This window comes from Notothenia rossii (genome assembly GCF_949606895.1).
Source record: "Notothenia rossii genome assembly, chromosome: 7".
NCBI lineage: Eukaryota > Metazoa > Chordata > Actinopteri > Perciformes > Nototheniidae > Notothenia > Notothenia rossii.
This window is the reverse complement of record NC_136905.1, coordinates 83,331,128-83,349,553: the sequence shown is the minus strand read 5'-3', so window position 1 is coordinate 83,349,553 and position 18,426 is coordinate 83,331,128. Positions and strand designations below refer to the sequence as shown.

At 41.5% G+C, this 18,426-nt stretch overlaps 1 long non-coding RNA gene across 1 annotated transcript in view; it reads left to right on the top strand.

Annotated features, from left to right (window-relative positions):
- The window catches only part of LOC307045652, a 68,869-nt gene extending 57,160 nt beyond the window's left edge, over positions 1–11,709 (top strand). The window contains exon 3 of the long non-coding RNA XR_013809966.1: positions 11,207–11,709. This is a non-coding gene — a long non-coding RNA (uncharacterized lncRNA). The remainder of the gene's footprint in view (positions 1–11,206) is intronic.
- The last annotated feature ends 6,717 nt before the right edge of the window (positions 11,710–18,426 follow it).

Here is an 18,426-nt window from a genome sequence, read left to right as displayed (position 1 = left end):
GAATCAGCTTTGCAGAGTGGTGGAAAAAGAACTCAAACACTTCTCTTGAAGAGGCCTTGTTAGGCTTTTTGGGGGTTTTCTGTTTCCTGTAGTGTGTTATAGGGTTTAGTGCATGTCAATGGTCTGCAAAGGCTAAAATCCCCACTCTTCCCTCGTTGCCTGAAACGCCTCCATTGGACTCCTTTCTTTACTTCCCGAACATAGTGACATCATTATGCAACACTCGTGCTTCTACATGTCCCACCCCTTAGCAGACAGAGTTGGCCAGCTAACCAATCAGAGCAGACTGGGATCTGGTTTCAAACAGAGGGTGAAAATATTCATACACTTTTGCATTTTGCTGATTGAAAGATCCTGTTGGAGGGTTTGATAACTTCCTGTTGGAGGGTTTGATAACTTCCTGTTGGAGGGTTTGATAACTTCCTGTTGGAGGGTTTGATAACATCCTGTTGGAGGGTTTGATAACTTTCCGTTGGAGGGTTTATTAACTTCCTGTTGGAGGGTTTAATAACTTCCTGTTGGAGGGTTTGATAACTTCCTGTTGGAGGGTTTGATAACATCCTGTTGGAGGGTTTGATAACTTCCTGTTGGAGGGTTTAATAACTTCCTGTTGGAGGGTTTGATAACTTCCTGTTGGAGGGTTTGATAACTTCCTGTTGGAGGGTTTGATAACTTCCTGTCGGAGGGTTTGATAACTTCCTGTTGGAGGGTTTGATAACTTCCTGTTGGAGGGTTTGATAACATCCCGTTGGAGGGTTTAATAACTTCCTGTTGGAGGGTTTAATAACTTCCTGTTGGAGGGTTTGATAACTTCCTGTTGGAGGGTTTGATAACATCCTGTTGGAGGGTTTGATAACTTCCTGTTGGAGGGTTTAATAACTTCCTGTTGGAGGGTTTGATAACTTCCTGTTGGAGGGTTTGATAACTTCCTGTCGGAGGGTTTGATAACTTCCTGTCGGAGGGTTTGATAACTTCCTGTCGGAGGGTTTGATAACTTCCTGTTGGAGGGTTAGATAACATCCTGTTGGAGGGTTTGATAACTTCCTGTTGGAGGGTTTGATAACTTCCTGTTGGAGGGTTTAATAACTTCCTGTTGGAGGGTTTGATAACTTCCTGTTGGAGGGTTTGATAACTTCCTGTTGGAGGGTTTGATAACTTCCCATTGGAGGGTTTGATAACTTCCCGTTGGAGTGTTTGATAACTTCCTGTTGGAGGGTTTGATAACTTCCTGTTGGAGGGTTTGATAACTTCCTGTTGGAGGGTTTGATAACTTCCTGTTGGAGGGTTTGATAACTTCCCGTTGGAGGGTTTGATAACTTCCTGTTGGAGGGTTTGATAACATCCCGTTGGAGGGTTTGATAACTTCCCATTGGAGGGTTTGATAACTTCCTGTTGGAGGGTTTAATAACTTCCCATTGGAGGGTTTGATAACTTCCTGTTGGAGGGTTTGATAACTTCCCGTTGGAGGGTTTGATAACTTCCTGTTGGAGGGTTTGATAACTTCCTGTTGGAGGGTTTGATAACATCCCATTGGAGGGTTTAATAACTTCCTGTTGGAGGGTTTGATAACTTCCTGTTGGATGGTTTGATAACTTCCCGTTGGAGGGTTTGATAACTTCCCGTTGGAGGGTTTGATAACTTCCCGTTGGAGGGTTTGATAACTTCCTGTTGGAGGGTTTAATAACTTCCTGTCGGAGGGTTTGATAACTTCCTGTTGGAGGGTTTGATAACTTCCTGTCGGAGGGTTTGATAACTTCCCATTGGAGGGTTTGATAACTTCCCATTGGAGGGTTTGATAACTTCCCGTTGGAGGGTTTGATAACTTCCCGTTGGAGGGTTTGATAACTTCCTGTTGGAGGGTTTGATAACATCCCGTTGGAGGGTTTGATAACTTCCTGTTGGAGGGTTTGATAACTTCCCGTTGGAGGGTTTGATAACTTCCTGTTGGAGGGTTTGATAACTTCCCGTTGGAGGGTTTGATAACTTCCTGTTGGAGGGTTTGATAACATCCCGTTGGAGGGTTTGATAACTTCCTGTTGGAGGGTTTGATAACATCCCATTGGAGGGTTTGATAACTTCCCGTTGGAGGGTTTGATAACTTCCCGTTGGAGGGTTTGATAACTTCCTGTTGGAGGGTTTAATAACTTCCCGTTGGAGGGTTTGATAACTTCCCGTTGGAGGGTTTGATAACTTCCCGTTGGAGGGTTTGATAACTTCCTGTTGGAGGGTTTGATAACTTCCTGTTGGAGGGTTTGATAACTTCCTGTTGGAGGGTTTGATAACTTCCTGTTGGAGGGTTTGATAACTTCCTATTGGAGGGTTTGATAACTTCCTGTCGGAGGGTTTGATAACTTCCTGTCGGAGGGTTTGATAACTTCCTGTTGGAGGGTTTGATAACTTCCTGTTGGAGGGTTTGATAACATCCTGTTGGAGGTTTTGATAACATCCTGTCGGAGGGTTTAATAACTTCCTGTTGGAGGGTTTGATAACATCCCATTGGAGGGTTTGATAACTTCCTGTCGGAGGGTTTGATAACATCCTATTGGAGGGTTTGATAACTTCCTGTCGGAGGGTTTGATAACTTCCTGTCGGAGGGTTTGATAACTTCCTGTCGGAGGGTTATTCATTGTGTTGTTATTATTTATTTTGTGTTAATAACTTTAAACATAGTAAACATACATAAGACCTTTGATACTTGGTGGCTTTCGCACCTTTCAAATGGACGCAATGTCTTATTTGCCTTATTTTTCATACTTGTAAACTAAGAATGATGTGTACTTAAATTGCATTTTTCAAAGTTAAAACACAAATGAATCATTCCATTTGAAGGCAGCAGAAGTAAACGTTTCCATCAGGAGAAATTGAACTACAGGAGGCAAAAGCAGTTGCTGTGAAAGCGCACCCTAAAATAGTAGATACCAAAAGAGTTAGCGTGCCAGAAACCCTCTGATCCCTGTAACTCCACCCGTCTGGGAGCTGGAGGCGACTAAAACAAGCTACAGATGCTCTGGGATCACGACTCGTGCTGTTTGGCCTGTCGAGGTGTTGAGCTGTTGTTGAGTCTTTGGTTTGATACCATCCAGAGGGTTTCCCATAATCCATCAGCACTTTATACACACACACACACACACACACACACACACACACACACACACCTTTAACACTCACACACACGGTTACACAAACACACACACACTCTCTCCATCCATCAGTCAGTGTTTCTTATCTCAGGGGAAACATCTGAGGTAATAGAGAACGACGAGGAATTAGCAACGTTTGCTTTTTTAACAGATTGGCTGTACCACACACACACACACACACACACACACACACACACACACACACACACACACACACACACACACACACACACACACACACACACATACACACACACACACACACACACACACACACACAGCCACATACACACATACACACACACACACACACACACACACACACACACACACACACAGCCACATACACACATACACACATAAACACACACACACACACACACAGCCACATACACACATACACACATACACACACACACACACACACACACACACACACACACACACACACACACACACACACACACACACACACACACACAAACAAATATATATAACTAATAACTACTGATGGCTGATATAACATGGAGGAGATATAATTAGAACATATGCACTCACTCGACACTGCAAGCTGCTTAAACTGTGTTTGTGTTTACGTCTCCATAGCTACATATGAATATATCACAGACAGACGCAGACGCAGACACACACACACACACACACACACACACACACACACACACACACACACACACACACACACACACACACACACACACACACACACACACTCACAAACACATATTAAATCAGTGCTTTGAATGTGTCCCTACCTTTTCATGCTGGGTTCTGGAGGTTACGAATAACATACAATCAGTTTTGCATTGTAACTTCAAGTATTTACTAAAGCACTGTGAGTATAATTTGGAGGTATTAACTTAACTAGTATATACTAAGCTTTCTTTATACTTCTGCTCGTTTCAAAGGCTTTTGTTACTTTTCAGATAAATGTATTTATATTAAAAAACATGTTATACACTTTTACCTTATTGCTTTAGGCGCTTTCACACCGCAGTACTTTTCCCAGAACAAGTTCATGAGAACTCTTTAGTTCTGATGAACTAAGTACAGATCGCGTTCACACCGGAATAAGTTCCTGGGGGTGGATTAGGCAAATGAAGCCGCTGACGTAACTTCTTCTGCTTTGGGTTTACTGGCAGGCCGCAAACAACTTTACGGCGTATACTGCCGCCCAGAATCCCCGGACGGATGTCCCCGGAGTTGGGGACTGGCTTCAGTAGAAGCTGCTGGGACTCCCAGCAGCTTCTACTGAAGCCTTCAGAGTAAATCGCCAGAACGCCGACACCTCCTCATCTCCACCGCTCCCATGTTTTATTTTGTGTTGTCATAAGTTAGTCTCTCTGCGTTTCTGCGCTGGGCTAATGCTAATGCTAATAATGCTAATGCAAGGATAATAAAATGGTGGCTTCACAAAACTTTTTTTGAGTTTTACGGGGCGTGGTTTGCAATCTGCCCAGCCAATCAGAAATATAGCTCTTTCCTCACAAGAGAGCCGCATGAGAGTCCCTGCTCTCTAGCAGCGACGGAAAAGGGGGTAAAAAGGTTCTCATGAACTAATTTTAGTTCCGGCTCTTTTTGGTGTGAATTTTCTGAACTATATCGGAACTAAAGTGGGAAAAGTACTCCGGTGTGAACGCGGCTATTTGTAAAGATGTAACCAGTGGTGGTACATAAAGACAAACATATCCAATTTATTGACAAAATATTAATTCCTAAACATGAATAATTTGTGTTTTAGAACTTTGTTATACTTTATGCAACAATATTACAAATACAAAATTATTGTATATTTACTAATATCTCTCATTAAGAGTACATTTTTTCTGCAGAATTAGTTCCTTAACTTTTGATACTATCAAAAATGACGTATGGCATCCAAAAGTGCGTTATTTATATAAGTTATTTCAAAAATATATTTCCTATAAAAGTCCAGCTGTGGAAAGGCCGCGGTAAAAAAACAATACAGCGACCCTCTCGCCCTCTCTTCCACACACACCTCACACACACCTCAAACACACCTCACACACACCTCACACACACCTCAAACACACCTCACACACACCTCACACAGGTGAAGAGCCGATTATATTGACAATGAGTGTCGCCCATACCCATGTGACTCAAATGATCCAGCAAAAATCCCCAATAAATCATACTTAAGAAATCCCAAATCTGAAATGTCTTGCTCTTACATCACTTATGTACTTTTGTGAGGTTTTGAACAATGGAGTACCTTGTGAAGCTATAACATAGTTTAGGAATTGATTCTGAGTGTCGTCTTTAAGTTTGAGTAATTGCCTCAAACAGTTGCTCACTTTAGTTTTCCTCAGTCTTTTATGGGGGGACTATTTTCAGTGGCAGATTAATCCAGATTTGATGCTCCGTCTCCGTAGTGAGTATTTGTGGAAGAATTAGGGTGTTTGTGGAATTGTGTCAAAAATAAACTACAAAGTGTGTATTCATAGTTATAAAGAAACATGTCACCCAGTTGTGTTTTTAAGAGTTTTTGGAAAACATTGGATATCTGCGGCCAAGAAGAAGAAACACACACATCGTTGGTCTGGACGGAAATATATAACATGTTGAGTGTAACCGGAAATGTACTTCAGTGTTTCCGTTGGTTGGTGTGAACAGAGGGGCGGTGGTCCAATAACATCTCTGTTTTAGCTGTGTGTGTGTGTGTGTGTGTGTGTGTGTGTGTGTGTGTGTGTGTGTGTGTGTGTGTGTGTGTGTGTGTGTGTGTGTGTGTGTGTGTGTGTGTGTGTGTGTGTGTGTGTGTGTGTGTGTGTGTGTGTGTGTGTGTGTGTGTGTGTGTGTGTGTGTGTGTGTGTGTGTGTGTGTTCAGCTAATTGCAGTGTGTTGATTGATGGGTTGGGACTGGAGGAAAGATGAGAGCGACCTGCAGTGTTCACTTTCAGGTTGGATGTAGATGTGTGTCGCAATGTTATCGGATCTTTGTGTGTGTGTGTGTGTGTGTGTGTGTGTGTGTGTGTGTGTGTGTGTGTGTGTGTGTGTGTGTGTGTGTGTGTGTGTGTGTGTGTGTGTGTGTGTGTGTGTGTGTGTGTGTGTGTGTGTGTGTGTGTGTGTGTGTGTGTGTGTGTGTGTGTGTGTGTGTGTTGGAGCGAGTGTCATCATAAATCCTGCAGAGGGAGTTTTACTGCTGGGAAAAGAAAAAGTTCACCATCAGAGTTTAGTCTGCAGCATCGGCTGTGATTACACACTGAAGATAATTATTTAAAGCAGAGTGAGTGTTTGGACTGAACTTGAAATAGAATAAAAGGAAAGTTTGGAGCTTTTAACGAGTAAATTAGTAGAGTAGTTACTGTGACGTGTTCAAAAAGTTATTACATGAAAAAACAAATGAGTGAAAATCCTCCAAAATGTTGCCTCACTTCTCATTTTCAGGTGTATATCAGTATGTAGTGTCTCTACTTTAAAGAGTCCCCTCCTGATGATGTTCAGGTGTATATCAGTATGTAGTGTCTCTACTTTAAAGAGTCCTCTCCTGCTGATGTTCAGGTGTACTTCAGTATGTAGTGTCTCTACTTTAAAGAGTCCCCTCCTGATGATGTTCAGGTGTATATCAGTATGTAGTGTCTCTACTTTAAAGAGTCCTCTCCTGCTGATGTTCAGGTGTATATCAGTATGTAGTGTCTCTACTTTAAAGAGTCCCCTCCTGATGATGTTCAGGTGTATATCAGTATGTAGTGTCTCTACTTTAAAGAGTCCTCTCCTGCTGATGTTTAGGTGTATATCAGTATGTAGTGTCTCTACTTTAAAGAGTCCTCTCCTGCTGATGTTCAGGTGTATATCAGTATGTAGTGTCTCTACTTTAAAGAGTCCTCTCCTGCTGATGTTTAGGTGTATATCAGTATATAGTGTCTCTACTTTAAAGAGTCCTCTCCTGCTGATGTTCAGGTGTATATCAGTATGTAGTGTCTCTACTTTAAAGAGTCCCCTCCTGATGATGTTCAGGTGTATATCAGTATGTAGTGTCTCTACTTTAAAGAGTCCTCTCCTGCTGATGTTCAGGTGTACTTCAGTATGTAGTGTCTCTACTTTAAAGAGTCCCCTCCTGATGATGTTCAGGTGTATATCAGTATGTAGTGTCTCTACTTTAAAGAGTCCTCTCCTGCTGATGTTTAGGTGTATATCAGTATGTAGTGTCTCTACTTTAAAGAGTCCTCTCCTGCTGATGTTCAGGTGTATATCAGTATGTAGTGTCTCTACTTTAAAGAGTCCTCTCCTGCTGATGTTTAGGTGTATATCAGTATATAGTGTCTCTACTTTAAAGAGTCCTCTCCTGCTGATGTTCAGGTGTATATCAGTATGTAGTGTCTCTACTTTAAAGAGTCCCCTCCTGATGATGTTCAGGTGTATATCAGTGTGTAGTGTCTCTACTTTAAAGAGTGCTCTCCTGCTGATGTTCAGGTGTATATCAGTATGTAGTGTCTCTACTTTAAAGAGTCCCCTCCTGATGATGTTCAGGTGTATATCAGTATGTAGTGTCTCTACTTTAAAGAGTCCTCTCCTGCTGATGTTCAGGTGTATATCAGTATATAGTGTATCTACTTTAAAGAGTCCTCTCCTGCTGATGTTCAGGTGTATATCAGTATGTAGTGTCTCTACTTTAAAGAGTCCTCTCCGGCTGATGTTCAGGTGTATATCAGTATGTAGTGTCTCTACTTTAAAGAGGCCTGTCCTGCTGATGTTCAGGTGTATATCAGTATGTAGTATCTCTACTTTAAAGAGTCCTCTCCTGCTGATGTTCAGGTGTATATCAGTATGTAGTGTCTCTACTTTAAAGAGTCCTCTCCTGCTGATGTTCAGGTGTATATCAGTATATAGTGTATCTACTTTAAAGAGTCCTCTCCTGCTGATGTTCAGGTGTATATCAGTATGTAGTGTCTCTACTTTAAAGAGTCCTCTCCATGCTGATGTTCAGGTGTATATCAGTATGTAGTGTCTCTACTTTAAAGAGTCCTCTCCTGCTGATGTTCAGCTGTATATCAGTATGTAGTGTCTCTACTTTAAAGAGGCCTCTCCTGCTGATGTTCAGCTGTATATCAGTATGTAGTGTCTCTACTTTAAAGAGTCCTCTCCTGCTGATGTTCAGGTGTATATCAGTATGTAGTGTCTCTACTTTAAAGAGTCCTCTCCTGCTGATGTTCAGGTGTATATCAGTATGTAGTGTCTCTACTTTAAAGAGTCCTCTCCTGCTGATGTTCAGGTGTATATCAGTATGTAGTGTCTCTACTTTAAAGAGTCCTCTCCTGCTGATGTTCAGGTGTATATCAGTATGTAGTGTCTCTACTTTAAAGAGTCCTCTCCTGCTGATGTTTAGGTGTATATCAGTATGTAGTGTCTCTACTTTAAAGAGTCCTCTCCTGCTGATGTTCAGGTGTATATCAGTATGTAGTGTCTCTACTTTAAAGAGTCCCCTCCTGATTATGTTCAGGTGTATATCAGTATGTAGTGTCTCTACTTTAAAGAGTCCTCTCCTGCTGATGTTCAGGTGTATATCAGTATGTTTTCTCTCTACTTTAAAGAGTCCCCTCCTGATGATGTTCAGGTGTATATCAGTATGTAGTGTCTCTACTTTAAAGAGTCCTCTCCTGCTGATGTTTAGGTGTATATCAGTATGTAGTGTCTCTACTTTAAAGAGTCCTCTCCTGCTGATGTTCAGGTGTATATCAGTATGTAGTGTCTCTACTTTAAAGAGTCCTCTCCTGCTGATGTTTAGGTGTATATCAGTATATAGTGTCTCTACTTTAAAGAGTCCTCTCCTGCTGATGTTCAGGTGTATATCAGTATGTAGTGTCTCTACTTTAAAGAGTCCCCTCCTGATGATGTTCAGGTGTATATCAGTATGTAGTGTCTCTACTTTAAAGAGTCCTCTCCTGCTGATGTTCAGGTGTATATCAGTATGTAGTGTCTCTACTTTAAAGAGTCCCCTCCTGATGATGTTCAGGTGTATATCAGTATGTAGTGTCTCTACTTTAAAGAGTCCTCTCCTGCTGATGTTTAGGTGTATATCAGTATGTAGTGTCTCTACTTTATCTTTAGATTCTTCTTCTGTGGTGCAGTAGATTTAGCGGATCAGAGTGGAGGAGTTAATCAGCAAACACCCACCAGGAGATTATTCTGGAAACAGACCTCCTGCTGAGATCTGTTGGTGAGGAAGAGGAGAGGACATGTAGAGGAAAGGTGGGGAGGAAAGGAAACGAATATCTGATTATCTTTTTCATTGTACTCCTCTTTGTTCCTTTCTTGGTTCCTTCTTTCCTTCCACCTTTAACCTGCCTTCACTTCCTCTCTTTCCTCTTTACTTGCCTCCTTCCTCCCTCCTTCTCTCTTTCTTTCGGTGTTTCCTTTGTTGCTTCTCTCCACTTCTCTCTCCATTCTCCTTCCCTCTCTCATCCTTCCATTCCTTGTTCCCTCAATATGTCTCCTTTCCTTCCTACACCTCCTCCCCTCCACCCTGCTTTCTTTCCTTCATCTCTTTCTTTCAGTATCACTTATCATTGTACTTTCTTTATCTTTCCCAAGTTGTTAGTCCTCACCTTTCATCACACCTATCCCCTTTTTCCTTCCTTCTTCCTTTCCTCCTTTCCCCTCCTTCTTCCCTCCCTTCCTCCACTCAATGTCTACCGTTTCCCCCCTCCCCCAGCAGTTGTTCTTCTTCTGTGGTTTCTGTGGAGGATTAGTGTTTCTGTGACTGTTTATCATGTCGGAGTAGAAACAGACAGTCAGAGGATTAACCCTAACCCTCTTTCCTTTCTGACTCACTCGTCTCGGTTTAACACCACGATATATATATTACACATATTTATTATTACTACAATTATTTAACCAAATCTGTTACATTTTAATGTAGAGTTTAAAAAATGTGTTAGGATTATTTTTGGCATAATTTAACAACAATATTTTAGATCAATTTACAGGTACTTATTTAATATTATTTCATTACTTTAAGTGTCTTTATAGATTCAGGTTATTTATACAAAAAGTATTAAAGGGGACCTATCATGCTAAATGCACTTGTTGATGTCTCTTCTACATCACTATGTGTCCCCGGTGTGTCGGGGAACTCACGCAGCGTCAGAAAATAAAACCCTCTCTTTTCCTCCGTACCCAAATCTCTAAAAACGGGGGAACAACGGAGCTGATCCAGATTTGCGTCCGATATCTGAAATGTGGACCCACGGCCCTATCAGAAACGTTGCTATCAGAAACAATGCCCGACTGTTTTGGACGTAATATGGTCGGTGTTTACATTAGCATGGCTAACACTCAGAGCTAACCTGTACTGGAGAGCATGTGTGTGAAGAAGCAGGAAGTAAAAAGGAACTCACCTTGTGGTATAACCGGCAAGAGAGAAAGCCTTTGAGCTCCATACTGTTTCAGAGATAATCCTTGATAATCCATGATATGGAGTTTCATCACGGCAGTATTTAGTTTAGACAGTAGCTGCCGGGACCTGCATGAGCTCAGACCCCTCCTTTTTTATTTTTTAAAGCTTTATACCCAAATCAGCACTTTTGAAACCGGAAGTGAAATAGAGGGATATGAGGCAAGGCTAGAATGGGTGATCTGTTTGGTGTTTGGAGCAAAACACTTCATACACATGTTTTTTATATATTTGTATATATCTGAGACCTATGCTATTGCCTAAAAATAGCACGATAGGTGATCTTTAAAATAAATCTATATAAAACCAATTAAATACAAATCAATTAATAAGTAAGATGTAGACTAAACTACACAGCAGTTAAGTAATTGAAATAATCATTATTTTTCAGTTTTCGTTTCTACTTACTAACATTTGCATATCCAGGTAATTTATAATAAGTAATGTTAATTTAAAGTCTTAACTCAAGTGATTTTGCAGATTTGATACAATCAAACAATGTCTTTGCATGTTTCAACACAAAGAAGCTCATCTTAAATTAGAATTAAAATGTTCTCTTATCTACAAAGTTCAAAAAACAAATGTTTCTAGTTTTCCAGTCAAGTAAAAAAGTTCCCATTCTTCCCCCTTGCAGTACTTCTTCCCGGGATGAAGACGAGGGTGATGATGAAGGCCTCTGGTATTTGGGCTCATGTCAGCCGAGTGTTTTTTTCCCGTCTGAAAGGCATCTCTTCAGACTCTTGACAGCTCGTCTCCTCGCTCCGCTTCCCTCTGAAGACGCAGGACGGAGCTTTTGTCCCGCGGCACAAAAGACGACAAGACACCCGGCGGGATGTGGGTTTAACCCCCGAAGAAAACCCCGAAAAGCTCTGTATGTGTGTGAGGGGCTACAGGTGGAACATGAGGGGAAACATAAAGAGACAGCAGGGGGGTTTACAGCCGGACCCTCAGCTGATCACTCAGCTGTGGGAGAGGAAGCAGGGAAGGAAGGAAGGGAAGGAGACGAGCTCGTGGGAACTTGTACTTTCAGGAGGGAATGGTGGTCATTGTTTTTATATTTAGTGTTTGTTTATTGCAGGTGTGTCCAAACTTTTTTCACTGAGGGCTACATACATACCAAAAGAAACAATACATTAATACTATATATTCTATATGTAGCCTATACTAGAAGTAAATTGCCTCATAAGTTAAGTTATAAGTTAGCTAAATCAATCAAAGGTAAATTATGCTTGTTACTTGAATATGCTTTAAGAATTCTCCTCAGATAGAACTTTATTGATCCTAATTTGGGAAATGTTCGTGTTTCAACAGCATAAAAACACAAGGCATTGTACAATACAAATTAAAGACAAGAAATTAACAAGAAAGTAGAAAGTATACATGTTGAATTTACAAATGAACAATAACAAGATATTGTATTTTTAAGTGTGACGGTGTGCACATTAAGCACGTTACGCAGCGTTGTGTTTCGAATGTTCAAAGCATGATTCGAAAAGAAAAACCAGCTGCGATGTCATTCAAACACCTTAAGGAAAACATGAAAACCACTAACATGTCACCAGAGTTACTCCTGATCTGTGTGTGATGGGAATACTTGTAGTAAAACAAGCTTAAGAAATATAACAAGGGGTTCAATAAAGGGAGTTAATTCACTTTAAGGGAGACTAACTGTCCGTATACAAACTTTAATAGAGTCGTAATTGACCTTAAATAAAGTTGTGAACTGGCCGACAGCTGACGGACAGATGTTTTTCTTTATTCCATCACATAAGAAACATAATAGAGGGAGTGAGGTGGAGGTGGAGGGAGGAAATGAGTGAGTGGACACAGAAGGGGAGGGAAGATAAAAGAGAAACAACAGCTCACCTGCAGACACACAGAGACCTCGAATGGACACGAAGACACAAACTGAGTCCCTGCAAACAAAAGCTGCTGTTTCCTCTAAATTACCTGTGTGTGTGTGTGTGTGTGTGTGTGTGTGTGTGTGTGTGTGTGTGTGTGTGTGTGTGTGTGTGTGTGTGTGTGTGTGTGTGTGTGTGTGTGTGTGTGTGTGTGTGTGTGTGTGTGTGTTTGTTTGTGTGTGTGTGTGTGTGTGTGTGTGTGTGTGTGTGTGTGTGTGTGTGTATTACTTCCTGCTCACAGCCAATCAGAGGCGGAGTTGGGCTGCCAGCGGTGAGAAAGACAAAGCTGCTAATTAGTGAGGCGGACGATCAGCAGGTCAGTTGCACGGCAGGACACAACAAACACACACACACACACCTGCTGAGTCGTGTGTGTGTGTGTGTGTGTGTGTGTGTGGGGGTGTGTGTGTGTGTGTGTGTGTGTGTGTGTGTGTGTGTGTGTGTGTGTGTGTGTGTGTGTGTGTGTGTGTGTGTGTGTGTGTGTGTGTGTGTGTGTGTGTGTGTGTGTGTGTGTGTGTGTGTGTGTGTGTGTGTGTGTGTGATTGGGGGTTAAGAGGCTGGCAGGACGAGCAGCAGGTCGACAGGAAAACCGAGGACTCTTCCTTTAATCAGAGACCTCGGGTCAGCGGAGGTTAAACAGTGTGTTCCTAAAAGACTTTAAGCTGTTTCCTCCTCTTCCTCTTCCTCTTTCTTCTGTCACTATAAAGAGATCACCTCTGAGCGGGTCTGCAGCAAAACACGGAAACATGTGCAGAAAAAGCTCACTTAAATTGCTATATTTTGCAAATGGCCGCACATTGAAACATAGTCTGTTAATCGCGGAAAAAACCACAATTCAATCCTTTAAATTCTGCATGTTTTTCTAGAGGCTTATCATGTTGCATGTAGTTAATAGTCTTTTATATTGGAAAGAAACTTAAATGCATGTTCGAGTCCTTTTCATTCTGCATGTCGTTTGGTTATAAGCTGCACATTGACATACAGTCCTTTAATTGCTTGAATAATATTTATTTCTGCATGTACTTTGGGCTACACTTTGATATAAAGTCATTTCATTGCTGTAAATAAATGTTAAATGGCTACGTGTAGTTTGGCTAGGATGCAAATTATGATATAACCCTTTATTGCTGGAAATGTATTTAAATGCTATACTTTTGTTAGTGGTTTGGCGATAGGCTGCACATTGAAATACAGTCCTTGAATTGTTCAAAAAGATTATTTAAATTGCTTTATTACTGCATGCTTCTTGGTCTATGTTACACATGGAATATACTCCTTTAAACTGCTGGAAAATAACATTTGAAGTGCTGGATGTTTGCATGTAGTTTGAATACATTGCACTTTGAAATATGGGGAACATTTATATTATCCCAAAAATTAATTCTACATTTCCCTCTGCAGGGTTCAGTTCAGTTCACACGAGAGCGACGTTACATTATTATTACTTTATGAGGTGTAAAATTAGGAAAGCAAATTAACCTGATGATTTTAACACCGATTGGACGCCATTTTGACTCCCCCCCCTCCCCCTTTTCACACACACACACACACACACACACACACACACACACACACACACACACACACACACTCAGCCTCCTTCACAAAACGGCAGCAATCGGCAAATCTGTCACTTTTCACCGCAGGTAGCGATATAATGCAGCCTGTGATTAATTTAATGAGACGCTTTATGGATCAAATATTAGAGAGGGAAATAAAGTGACGCAATTAAGAGAGAGAAAGGAGAGGGGGAGGAAAGGGGGAGGAGGGGAGAGATAGGGGAGAAACATGTAGGAGAAAGAAGGGAAGACTTGGAAGGAAGATGGAGGAGAAAAGGGGGAGAGAAATAACAGAAAGAGGGGATAACATGGAAAGATTGAGGGGATGATATGGAAGAAAGATGGAGCAATTAGAGGGGGAGATGGATGGGAGGAGAGAGGGGGACAGGGTAGAAACATTTAAAAGAAAGAGGGGATGATATGGAAGAAAGATGTGGGAAAACAATGGAGGAAAACGAGGAGAAAGAAGAACTAAATCTGTAGGGAAACATTAATACAAATAAAATGTATTTTAGATTTAATGCTACAAACCCGTCACTATTTCATAACTTTACAAGTGAAACAATGATATTAGCAGTTTGATGAGTGCACTATTTAGCAGCAGTCTGATGAGTGCAGTATTTAGCAGCAGTCTGATGAGTGCAGTATTTAGCAGCAGTCTGATGAGTGTGTTAGCAGCAGTCTGATGAGTGCAGTATTTAGCAGCAGTCTGATGAGTGTGTTAGCAGCAGTCTGATGAGTGCAGTATTTAGCAGCAGTCTGATGAGTGCAGTATTTAGCAGCAGTCTGATGAGTGCAGTATTTAGCAGCAGTCTGATGAGTGCAGTATTTAGCAGCAGTTTGATGAGTGCAGTATTTAGCAGCATTCTGATGAGTGCAGTATTTAGCAGCAGTCTGATGAGTGCAGTATTTTGATGAGTGCAGTATTTAGCAGCAGTCTGATGAGTGCAGTATTTTGATGAGTGCAGTATTTAGCAGCAGTCTGATGAGTGTGTTATCAGCAGTCTGATGAGTGCAGTATTTAGCAGCAGTCTGATGAGTGTGTTATCAGCAGTCTGATGAGTGCAGTATTTAGCAGCAGTCTGATGAGTGCAGTATTTAGCAGCAGTTTCATGAGTGCAGTATTTAGCAGCAGTCTGATGAGTGCAGTATTTAGCAGCAGTCTGATGAGTGCAGTATTTTGATGAGTGCGGTATTTAGCAGGAACTCCATGCTCTCTCTCAGTAAGTGAACGGCACCGTGGTGAAGTGATTTGCAGCGAGACAAAGACGTGTTAAACTGGCTCTCATTAACAGACACACCTTCGCTGCAGCAGAACGCCACTTTGTGATCAGACTGAATTTAAACGTGCTTTACAGAAGATACAGGTGTGTCTCCTGTCTTAGGTTTAAGAGGTTTAGTTTGGGTTTAGTTTGGGTTTAGTTTGGGTTTAGTTTGAGTTTAGTTCGGGTTTAGTTTGGGTTTAGTTTGGGTTTAGTTTGGGTTTAGTTGGAGTTTAGTTTGGGTTTAGTTTGGGTTTAGTTTGAGTTTAGTTTGGGTTTAGTTTGGGTTTAGTTGGAGTTTAGTTTGGGTTTAGTTTGAGTTTAGTTTGGGTTTAGTTTGGGTTTAGTTTGGGTTTAGTTGGAGTTTAGTTTGGGTTTAGTTTGGGTTTAGTTTGAGTTTAGTTTGGGTTTAGTTTGAGTTTAGTTTGGGTTTAGTTTGGGTTTAGTTTGGGTTTAGTTTGAGTTTAGTTTGTAGAAGTTGTGTGAATAAAGAGATGAACTTTGACTCCAGTGTGATGTTTATTAACAGCTAAAGAACTAAAGAGACCCTTCCCGTAGTATTATCTGTCACTGACCAGCTGGTACTGTGTTAGTGTGAAGGTAAAACATCATAAACAAAGGAATATTAGATAAAAGCTAAAAGTTTGTTTTTAGTTTCAGTCTGGATCATGTGAGTTGAGTTTGAGTCAATTTTAGTTTGAGTTTACGTTCAGATATGAGTTTGAGTTAAGTTAAAGGTAGGGTAGGTAAGAATGGAGAAACCAGCTCGAGTGCGCTAGAATTTGAAAATACACAACCGGAAAAAATCTGCCACTTCCTTCAGACTTCCTTACAGAGCCCCTCCTCCAACACACACGAACGCGCACATGACCAATGAGGGCACGAGATGAGTTTGTGCACAGATGGAAGGCTGACAGGCAGGTAGGCCATCCAGTTATTTTAGCCAGCTCAGATGATTGGTCGTGCTTTTTACAGCGCCACGGCTTCCACAGATGATTTTTTTTTTATGTGTTTATTGTCAAAGCATTTAATATATTCATTGCTATCGGGATGTTAAGAGCATTCCATGGAATTTAACAACAAGTGTTTCTGAAGTGAATTGAACCCCACCTTTAACTTGATTCATATTATGTTGAATTTCCTTAACTTAGTTAGTTAGTTTAGTTGGGATATCTGCTCTGATTAGTTTGAGTTGAATCAGTTTAGTTATTTTAACAGTTATTATTTTAACAAGTTTAGATTAAAGTTAAAATACTTAGCATCCTGACATCCCTCTGAGTGCTGCATTCAGGATCTCCAGAACCCGTTGTCTGTTTAAATCTCTTTGAGGTTAAACGTCTCATTTGGGATGAGAAGCTCGGGGTCGTCTGGAGGTCGGAGCTTTTGTTGTCCTCGTCTTCCAGAGGATGTATCTGTCTCCTCCATTCATGTGAAGCGTGAGGTCAGCTGACCAACAGGAAGTGATGATGTACCACGGCTTCAGAGGGTTAATCCTCCCATTGACCTGCGGACAAAATACAGCGGCGGAGGTTAAACCCTCCTGTTTCTGTGTGTGTGTGTGTGTGTGTGTGTGTGTGTGTGTGTGTGTGTGTGTGTGTGTGTGTGTGTGTGTGTGTGTGTGTGTCTGTGTGTGTGTGTGTGTGTGACCCCTCCTCATCAGTACTTGAGTTGGGGGTCGAGTGGCTGACAGACTCAAGAGTCTCTTAAAGTCTTTGATGTGAGCTCCGTGTTGTTCTAACGCCTCAAAGCTTCAACGCTGTGGACACAAACTTAGGAGAACACTTTGTCTTAAAAATCATCGTGAGTTGAAGCGTCAAATTTGAACTTTACTAAAGCTTGGAGGCCTAAACCACGACATACCTTTTCTTGGGTGCATACAGATGTCTTGTTCGATTGTGTAATGCTTTTAGGTTGTTGGAAGTAACTGAATGAGGCCTCTAAACAGTTTAATACAAATAAAAGGACATTGGTCAAATATACTAGAAGCTTTGTTTCAAAATGTTTTTAGTTCCCAAAAAAATGCCAAAACAAGCTGGAATTAACAAACTTTAGTAAACTACAGTGTGAGAAATGTTTTGTTCCAAACAAAGTTGAGTTACACATATTCACATAAACATATTATAATTTAGAGACACACATTTCATCGTGAACTTGTAAAAATACCACCTTTAAAAGTGTATTTTTATTTCATGTGAACACGGTTGTTGATGAAAGAGCCAGTTTGTTTTATAAAAGCCGTCGTTGGAGTTGAGGTTGCATTTCACTCCATTTGGGTTTTGAACATCGTGCGGTGTATTATGGTCTGTGATGCATTTAGAGCACTTTGGATGATGTCACATTAATGTTATAAACATGTGATATTTGGTTTTATGAGTCGACTTCGAGGCGTTGATTTACCTCCGCGGTCGTTTCTGAGGCTGCAGTTTTGGATTTCATCACATTACGAGGTGTTTCTGTAAAACTCTCCATCCTGTCTCAGACTCCTCTGATTGGATCAGCCGGATCGAGTGTCACAGCCAAGGAACCAATTAGCCGCTGACACTGACCTCCTCTCTTCTTCCTCACCCCTCTGGACCCAAAATGGCGTCTTCGCCCCGGCACACGGCCCAGCTGTCGACGTATTAGCATCCGCCGCCACCGCTAACCACGAAATCTACTAACCCCCCCTTTCCCCGCCATTAAAAATGAATGTTTAGGGGCTTTTAAAGTGGATAAGGGGGGGGGGGGGGGGAGAAGGGAGGGTGAAGATAAGATGCTTCTGGAGGGGAAGAGGCTGCTGTTTTCAAGGGGAAATATTGTTATTGATCCCTTCCCGTCGCTTTAGACGTAAACCGATCTGGCCTCAGATTTTTCTCCTAGTAACGTCCATCATTGCAGAATCTGATACCTCGTTAACAATTCTGGGCTTAATGCAGCGGGATGGAGAGAAGTGGGGGGGGGGGGGAGGAAGATGAGGGAGAAAGATGGATGAGGATGAAGAGGAAGGAGTGTCCCAGGAGAGAGGAAGGATGATCGGGCTGTTGTCGCGGCGTTTGAGGACGATGGAGTCGAGTTATGAAAATGAAGTGGGCGTAATTGATTGGGTTGGTAAAGTTTTTTATTTCTGCGTATTGATTCGTAGGCAAGCGAACA